Raw genomic sequence first — 8,645 nt, 5'->3', positions numbered from 1 at the left:
AATGCTTACAACACAGCAACTGCCACTTTACTGTGAACTGTTACTGCTATTATTCTTACGCCCGCCATTGCCCTCTGAGGGCTGGCCTCCACCATCGCTGTGCAACCTTCTCAGCCTCCTGAATGCCATCGTTGACCCTTCGAATCCACACAACAGTTGGAAGAAACTATTTTTAAATATTTCTTTATTTATTTGGCTGCCCTGGGTCTCAGTTGTGGCATGCAGGATTTTTGATCTTTGTTATATCATGTGGGAGTTTTAGTCGTGGCAAGCAGGTTTGTTTCGTTTATTATTACTGATAGTTGTGGCATGTGAGGTCTTTAGTTGTGGCATATGGACTCTAGCTCCCCGATCAGGTATCAGACCCTGGGTCCCCTGCATAGGGAGCTCAGAGTCTTTGCCATTGGACTACCAGGGAAGTCCTAGGAACATGCCTATATATCAAATTATTTTCTGGAACAATTTCCACCACACACACAAAATTCTAGAGCAGCATTGTTCAACAGAAACATGAAGTACATTTTTCAGTATTCTAGTAGCCATGTTAAAAAAAAATACGGATAATTGGATTAAAAAGCAGGCATGTGGGACTTCCCTAGTGGTCTAGTGGTTAAGAATCTGCCTGGCCATTCAGGGGACACAGGTTTGATCCTGGTTGAGGAATTAAGTGGAGAAAGAAATGGCAACCTACTCCAGTATTCTTGCCTGGAGAGTCCCATGGACAGAGGAGCCCGGCAGGCTACAGTCCATAGGGTTGCAAAGAGTCTGGCAGGACTGAAGTGACACAGCAAGCATGCATGCATGAGGAACTAAGATCCCACAGGCTGGGGCAACTGAGCCCGAGTGCTACAGCGAAAGATACTGTGTGAAGGAATGAAGATCCCGCAACTAAGACCCGCTGCTGCTGACGAGTGCTCCATCATGTCCAATTCTGGAGACCCCATGGACTGTAGCCCACCAGGCTCCTCTGTCCATGGGATTTCCCCGGCAAGAATACTGGAGTGGGTTGCCATTTCCTTCTCCAGGAAGACCTGCTACTGCTAAATTTAAAAAAAAAAAAAATTTAAGTGGGCTTTAAGCAGACAGGGTAGAGATCCCTGGAGGAAAAGAACCAAATACACCTTTTTGACATAAAAAAAGTGAAACTGAAAGTCATTCAGCCATGTCCTACTCTTTGCGACCCCAGAGACTGTAGCTCACCAGGCTCCTCTGTCCACGGGATTTCCCAAGGTAGGACACTGGAATGGGTAGCCATTCCCTTCTCCAGGGGATCTTCCCAACCTAGAATTGAACCCAGGTCTCCCGCATTACAGGCAGATTCTTTACTGTCTGACCCACCAGGGAAGCCCTTTGACATAGAGAAGCCTTTTTTTTTTTTTTTTTTTTTTTACTCTAAGGCATTTTGTGATCTAAGCCTGGCTACAAGCTTGCCCTTGATCAAGTCTCAGTAATTAATGATCATAAGGGACGGAAAGATAGAGAAACATACAACTGTTATTAGGCAAGAGAAGTAACAACAGTGAAGGTAATAAATTATTGTAAAGACTTCAGTTCTGTTTCAGTGGTACGGATTAGCCTGAAGCACTTGAAGCATTTTGTAAAATTCAAACCTCCCTCAAGCACTCAACCACCAGATTAACTAGACCCTAAAATCGAATTGCCAACATCCACTGGATCATCGAAAAAGCAAGAGAGTTCCAGAAAAACATCTATTTCTGCTTTACTGACTACGCCTAAGCCTTTGACTGTGTGGATCACAATAAACTGGAAAATTCTGAAAGAGATGGGAATACCAGACCACCTGACCTGCCTCTTGAGAAACCTGTATGCAGGTTAGGAAGCAACACTTAGAATTGGACATGGAACAACAGACTGGTTCCAAATAGGAAAAGGAGTACATCAAGGCTGTATATTGTCACCCTGCTTATTTAACTTCTATGCAGAGTACATCATGAGAAACGTTGGGTTGGAAGAAGCACAAGCTGGAATCAAGATTGCCGGGAGAAATATCAATAACCTCAGATATGCAAATGACACCATTCTTATGGCAGAAAGTGAAGAGGAACTAAAAAGTCTTTTGATGAAAGTGAAAGAGGAGAGTGAAAAAGTTGGCTTAAAGCTCAACATTCAGAAAATGAAGATCATGGCATCTGGTCCCATGACTTCATGGCAAATAGATGGGGAAACAGTGGCAGCAGTGGCTGACTTTACTTTTAGGGCTCCAAAATCACTGCAGATGGTGATTTTCATGGCTGCACCATGAAATTAAAAGACGCTTATTCCTTGGAAGGAAAGTTATAACCAACCTGCTGCTGCTAAGTCATTTCAGTCGTGTCCGACTCTGTGTGACCCCATAGACGGCAGCCCACCAGGCTCCCCAGTCCCTGGGATTCTCCAGGCAAGAACACTGGAGTGGGCTGCCATTTCCTTCTCCAATGCATGAAAGTGAAAAGTGAAAGTGAAGTCACTCAGTCATGTCCGACTCCTAGGGACCCCATGGACTGCAGCCCACCAGGCTCCTCCGTCCATGGGATTTTCCAGGCAAGAGTACTGGAGTGGGGTGCCATTGCCTTCTCCTAGACAGCATATTAAAAAGCAGAGACATTATTTTGTCAACAAAGATCTGTCTAGTCAAGGCTATGGTTTTTCCAGTAGTCATGTATGGATGTGAAAGTTGGACTATAAAGAAAGCTGAGTGCCAAAGAATTGATGCTTTTGAACTGTGGTGTTGGAGAAGACTCTTGAGAGTCCCTTGGACTGCATGAAGATCCAACCAGTCCATCCTAAAGGAAATCAGACCTGGATGTTCATTGGAAGGACTGATGTTGCAACTCCAGTACTTTGGCCACCTGATGCAAAGAGCTGACTTATTTGAAAAGACCCTGATGTTGGGAAAGATTGAGGGCAGGAGGAGAAGGGGACAACAGAGGATGAGATGGTTGGATGGCATCACCAACTCAATGGACACGAGTTTGGGTAAACTCCAGGAGTTGGTGGTGGACAGGGAGGCCTGGCATGCTGCGGTTCATGGGGTCGCAGAGTCGGACACAACTGAGAGACTGAACTGAACTGAAGGAATAATGATGTTGACCTTTTCTAATCCTCCTGATTTCAATTAACTAAAGCTTGGACTAGGGCTTCCCTGATAGTTCAGTTGGTAAAGAATCCATCTGCAATGCAGGAGACTCCAGTTTGACTGCTGGGTCGGGAAGATCTGCTGGAGAAGGGATAGGCTACCCACTTCAGTATTCTGGCCTGGAGAATTCCATGGACTATATAGTCCATGGGGTCTCAAAGAATCAGACACGACTGAGTGACTTTCACTTTCAAAGCTTGGACTCTGTTAACCTTTGTCCAAATTCTATGCTGAATTCTCCTTTGCTCAAGCCCCTTCATGCATATGCACATAATCTTAGCATAAAAGGTCCCCAATTTTGCTGCTTTGAGAAAGATCTCTGGTTGTGTCTTTGGGCTCGACACTCCCCAAGAGGCAGGTTTTCCAGTAACAGGCAGAGGATCTGAATAGATGGTCTTCGAAGAAGACATATGGATGGCTAACTGGTATGTGAAACGGTGCTTGGCAACACTAATCATCAGAGAAATGCTTACCCAAACCACAATGAGATAGCACCTCATGCCTGTTAGAATGACTATTATCAAGAAAGCAAGAGATAACAAGTGTTGGTGAGAATGTGGAGAAAATGAACCCTTCCGCCCTGTTGGTAGGAATGCAAATTAGTGGAGCCATTATCAAAAACTCTGTTGGTTCCTCAAAAAAGTAAAAATAGGACTATCATATGATCCAACTACTTCTGGATATTTATCTGAAAAAAATGATGTCACTATCTCAAAAAGATATGCACACCCTCATGTTTATTACAGTATTACTTACAGTAGCCAGCATGCGGAAGCAGGCAACATAAACTCCCACCAATGGATGAATGGATAAAGAAAATGTGATATAGGGGAATTCCCTGGCCGTCAAGTGGTTGGAGCTCGGGACTTCCATTCCAGGGCATGGGTTTGATCCCTGGTCGGAGAACCAAGATCTCACAAGCTAAGAAGTATGGGGGAAAAGTTATATATATGCATATATTAATATATAAATTTGACTGTATGGATCTTAACAAACTGTGGACAATTCTTAAAGAGATGGGACTACCAGACCATCTTACCTGCATCCTAAGGAATCTGTGTGCAGGTCAAGAAGTAGCAGTTAGAACTGAACATGGAACAGCAGACTGGTTCAAAATTGGGAAAGGAATCAAGGCTGTATATTGTCACCCTGCTTATTTAACTTATATACAGAGAACATCATTTGAAATGCTGAGCTAGATGAATCATAAGTTAGGAGAACATTGCCAGGAGAAATATCAATAAACTCAGATATGCAGATGACACCACACTTATGGCAGAAAGCAAAGAGGAACTAAAGATGAACGTGAAAGAGGAGATGGAAAAAACTGTCTTAAAACTCAACATTCAAAAAATGAAGATCATGGCATCTGATCCAATCACTTCATGGTAAGTGATGGGGAAACAACGGAAACAGTGACAGACTTTATTTTCTTGGGTTCCAAAATCACTGCAGATGGTGACTGCAGCCATGAAATTAAGACGCTTGCTCCTTGGAAGAAAAGCTGTGACAAACCTAAAAAGCATATTAAAAAGCAGAGACATTACTTTACCAAGAAAGGTCCATATAGTCAAAACTATGGTTTTTCCAGTAGTCATGTATGGATGTGAGAGTTGGACCATAAAGAAAGCTGAGCACTGAAGAATTGCTGCTTTTGAACTGTGGTACTGGAGGAGACTTTGAGAGTCCCTTGGACAGCAAGGAGATTAAACAAGTCAATCCTAAATGAAATTAACCTTGCATATTCACTGGAGGGACTGATGCTGAAGCTGAAGCTCCAACACTTTGGCCATCTGGTGTTAAGAGCTGACTCATTGGAAAAGATGATGAGAAAGATTGAAGGCAGGAGAAGGGGACAACAAAGGATGAGATGGTTGGATGGTACCACCGACTCAATGGACGTGAGTTAGAGCAAACTCCAGGAGATGGTGAAGGACAGGAAAGCCTGGCGTGCTGCAGTCCATAGGGTCACAAAGAGTCAGACACAACTGAGAGACTGAACAACAATGATATAAATATATTCATATAGATATAAATTTACATTGCGTAAATATACAGACAGAGAAAGACACTGCAGGATCTCACTTATATGTGGAATCGTAAAAAAACAGACTCAGATACAGAGAACAGATAAGTGGTTGCCAGAGGCAATGAGTGGTGGATGAAATCAGTGAACAGAGTCAAAGGTACAAACTTTCAGTTGTAAGACAAATAAGGGAATGTCATGTACAGCTCGGTGATTATAGTTAATAATACTGTATTGTGTTTGAAAGTTGCTAAGAGAGTAGTTCTTAAAAATCTCCATCACAAAAAAAAAAAAAAACTGAACTATATGTGGTGGTTTAGTTGATAAGTCATGTCTGACTCTTGCAACCCCATGGGTTGTAGCCTGCCAGGCTCCTCCATCCATGGAATTCTCCAGGCAAGAATACTGGAGCAGGTTGCCATTTCCTTCTCCAGGGGATCTTCCTGGCCCAGGAATCGAACCCAGGTCTCCTGCATTACAGGCAGCTACAAGGGAAGCCCTTTATTGGAGTGGGCAGTTGTTCCTCTCCCCAGGGGTCTTCCCAACCCAGGGATTGAACCCAGGTCTCCCACATTGCAGGCGGATTCTTTACTGTCTGAGCCACCAGGGAAGCCCAAGAATACTGGTGTGGGTAGCCTATCCCTTCTCCAGAGGACCTTCCCAATCCAGGAATTGAACCTGGGTCTCCTGCATTGCACTCGGATTCTTTGCTAGCTGAGCTACCGGGTGGTGGTGGTTTAGTTTAATCCTGAAGTTGTGTTCGACTCTTTGCGACCCCACGGACTATAGCCCGCCAGGCTCCTCTGTCCATGGGATTCTCCAGGCAAGAATACTGGAGTGGGTTGCCATTTCCTTCTCCAGGGGATCTTCCCAAGCCAGGAATCGAACCCAGGTCTCCTACATTGCAGGCAGATTCTTTACCAACTGAGCTATGAGGGAAGCCCAAAATATGTGGTAGTGGATGTTAATTATACTTATTGTGAACACTCCAGATTATATACATATAGCAAATTGTACTGTTGCATACTTAAATATTTTAAAAATGAATACAGTGCTACATGTTAATTCTAACTTCATTAAAAAATTAAAAGAAGTGAAATTAATTTTAATGCTATTTTTTTTTGGCAGGGGGAGGAGCACATGGCTTGTAGAATCTTAGTTCCTCAATCAGGGATTGCGGGCTTCCCTTGTAGCTCAGTCAGTAAAGAATCTGCCTGCAATACAGGAGACCCAGGTTTGATTCCTGGGTCAGGAAGATCCCCTGGAGAAAGAAATGGCAACCCACTCCAGTATTCTTCCCTGGAGAATCCCATGGACAGAGGAGCCTGGCAGGCTACAGCCCATGGGGATGCAAGAGCTGGACATGACTTAGCAATTAAACCACCACCAGGGGCTGAACCCAGGCCTTTGGCAGTGAGAGCATGGAGTCTTGACCAAGCGGCCACCAGGAAATTCCCAATAATACTCTTTACTTAACCCATTATACACAAGGTATGATCATTTCAGCATGTAACAAGTATAAACAATTATCATGGAGCTGTTTTATCTTTTTTTGGTAGTGTTCTCTACGTCTGATAACACTTCATGTGTGTTTTGCAACCACAGAACATCTCAATTAGACTGGCCATATTTCAAGTTCTCCATGCCCACATGCAGCTAGTGGCTACTGTATTTGTGCGGAAAATGTAACTACAGCCCAGGTAATGACAGGGGACATATCAGATACAGTTGGAACCCTGGGTTCTTCCCTCTGTGTCCCCAGACAACCTCTGCCTGTGTCAGGGTGGACCACCTGGTATAGGGTTGGCACCCAGGCTGTATCTTCAAAGGTGCTGACTGCTCTTTTTAAAAATTTTTTATTTATTAATTTTTTGGCTGTGCTGGGCCTTTGTTGCTGTGTGTGGGCTTTCTCTAGTTGCAGCAGGTTGGGGCTACTCTCTAGTTGCAATGAGCGGTCTTCTCACGACAGTGGCTTCTCTTGGTGTAGAGCAGAGGCTCTAGGATGCGTGAGCTTCAGTATTTGTGGCGCTCAGGCTCAGCAGTTGGAGCACTCGGGCTTAGTTGCCCACAACACGTGGGATCTTCCCAGACCAGGGATCGAACCTGTGTCCCCTGCATTGGCAAGTGGATTCTCAACCACTGGACCACCAGGGAAAGGCCCCCGTCTGTACCTTCAGACAGTAGCCACCAGCTGCCTGTGGTCATGGAGAACTTGAAATATGGCCAGTCGGAATTGAGATGTTCTAACAGAGCTACTCTGGAGCTACTCTGCTCTTTGAACCCCTTCTCCTCTTTTCCCTCCTACTTTAAGCAAAGGTCCCACTACTTTAAGCAAACCAGATGCCAGGCACCCCCACTAGGCCACCCCAGGCTTGTCTGGATCCACCTGGGGGCCACTGCCTCAGATTCCAACTAACAATGACTGTCACAGACCAGCCTGTCTTATGGGCTCTATTGTTTCTCCAAAAAAGATGTGTTGAAATCCAAACCCCAGGTACTTATGGTTGGGACCTTATTTGGAAATAGTCTTTGCAGGTGTAATTAATTAAGACGAGATCAGTACTGAACTAGAGCAGGTCCTGAGTCCAATATGACTGCTGTCTTTATAAGAGAAGACAGAGATGCAGACAGACACAGAGGAAGGAGGTCATGTGAACAGAAGCCAAGATTCGGGTGATGCACTTGCATGCAAACCGAAGACGACCAGTAACCACCAGAAGCTAGGACAAGATACAGAATGATTCTCCCCTCAAGCCTTCAGAGAGAGCTTAGCCCTGCTGACGATTTTGACTTTGCACCTCCAACTTCCAGCCCTGTGGGAGAATCTACTTCTGTCTCAAGACACACGGTCCGTGGGAATAGCATACTTAGGAAACCAATGCAGCCTGTTTATTCCTTCTCTTCACCAGGTCTTGGCTTGCCCATCGCCTGCTCTTAGAGATCGGCCCTGACCTCCCGCTTGGGCCAGGCTATCTTTATTCTCAGGCTCCTCTTAACACAAATGAATTATTGTGGTGATGGTTTCAGCTGCTAAGTCGTGTCCGACTCTTTGCGACCCCGCGACTGCCAGGCTCCTCTATCTAGGGGATGTCCCAGGCAAGAATACTAGGGTGGGTTGCCATTTCCTTCTCCAGGGGATCTTCCTGACCCAGGAATTGAACTTGTGTCTCCTGCATTGCAGGCAGCTGCATTCCAGGCAGATTTTTTCACTGCTGAGCCACCTTACATCATTACAATCAACTGTGTCATTGCTTATTAATCCTAGCATCTCCCATGAGAGCAGAAGCTCCATGAAGACAAGAATCACAGTGGTCCTAATTCCATTACTCTTTCAAGAACATCCCTGGCAAAGAATGAAATTCCGCTATTTGCAACTACATGGATAGACCTGAAGGGTATCAGGCTTTAGTGAAATAAATCAGACAGACAAAGCAAAAAGTTATAGGTGGGATCTAAAAAAGCCATGCAAATAAATGAATATAA

This window comes from Ovis aries, chromosome 5 (assembly GCF_016772045.2).
Source record: "Ovis aries strain OAR_USU_Benz2616 breed Rambouillet chromosome 5, ARS-UI_Ramb_v3.0, whole genome shotgun sequence".
In the NCBI taxonomy this organism is placed as follows: Eukaryota; Metazoa; Chordata; class Mammalia; order Artiodactyla; family Bovidae; genus Ovis; species Ovis aries.
The sequence above is the reverse complement of the archived record's forward strand: the minus strand, read 5'-3'. Positions refer to the sequence as shown.